The following is an 818-nucleotide window of genomic DNA, read 5'->3' as shown; positions in this document are numbered from 1 at the left end:
CAATATAAGAGAGATGCCTACACCAATATAAAAACACCATTTGGAATAAGACTTCCATTTTGAGTAGGGGTCGAGTGAAGTTTTAAGTTCCCAAGACTTCTGTGGGAATTGACATCCTACTTGGCAGAAAGAATCAGGTACATGGGTAACTGACATCCTGGTTGGCAAGTTAAAACATGAATGTTAGACAAGGCAAGTCCCCTGCCATAGTTGAATAACCCAACCAATGGGAACAGGATAAATGTAAAACAAAGACATTTTCTAAGAAAGTCCCCTATCCCTAAATCCTGATCAGTGGAATAACTTGGCACAGATGTTTGTGGATATCAGGCTTAAAAAGGTCTGTAGGGATCTTGGCTGCTGGTCTTGGTTGGGGGTTGTCCCGCATGTAAGGCAGGAAGATGGTGGCCACAAAGAAGACGAAAAAGTCTCTGGAGTCAATCAACTCTAGACTCCAACTTGTTGTGAAAAGTGGGAAGTACGTGCTGGGGTACAAACAGACTCTGAAGATGATCAGACAAGGCAAAGCGAAGTTGGTTATCCTTGCCAACAACTATCCAGCTTTGAGGAAATCTTAAATAGATTACTATGTCATGTTGGCTAAAACTGGGGACCATCACTACAGTGGCAATAATATTGAACTGGGCACAGCATGTGGAAAATACTACAGAGTATGCACACTGGCTATCATTGACCCAGGTGATTCTGATATTATTAGAAGCATGACAGAACAGACTGGTGAGAAGCAAACAAGAAAGTTTTCCTTTAATAAAACTTTGCCAGAGCTCCTTTTGGGAAAAAAAAAAAAAGGTCTGTAG

At 41.3% G+C, this 818-nt stretch overlaps 1 pseudogene; it reads left to right on the top strand.

Annotated features, from left to right (window-relative positions):
- Positions 1-401: 401 nt before the first annotated feature.
- On the top strand, positions 402-818 carry LOC110313773 (annotated as a pseudogene).

Source organism: Mus pahari, chromosome X, assembly GCF_900095145.1.
Source record: "Mus pahari chromosome X, PAHARI_EIJ_v1.1, whole genome shotgun sequence".
In the NCBI taxonomy this organism is placed as follows: Eukaryota; Metazoa; Chordata; class Mammalia; order Rodentia; family Muridae; genus Mus; species Mus pahari.
Note: the sequence above shows the minus strand (reverse complement) of the source record. Positions and strands in the feature narration are given on the sequence as shown.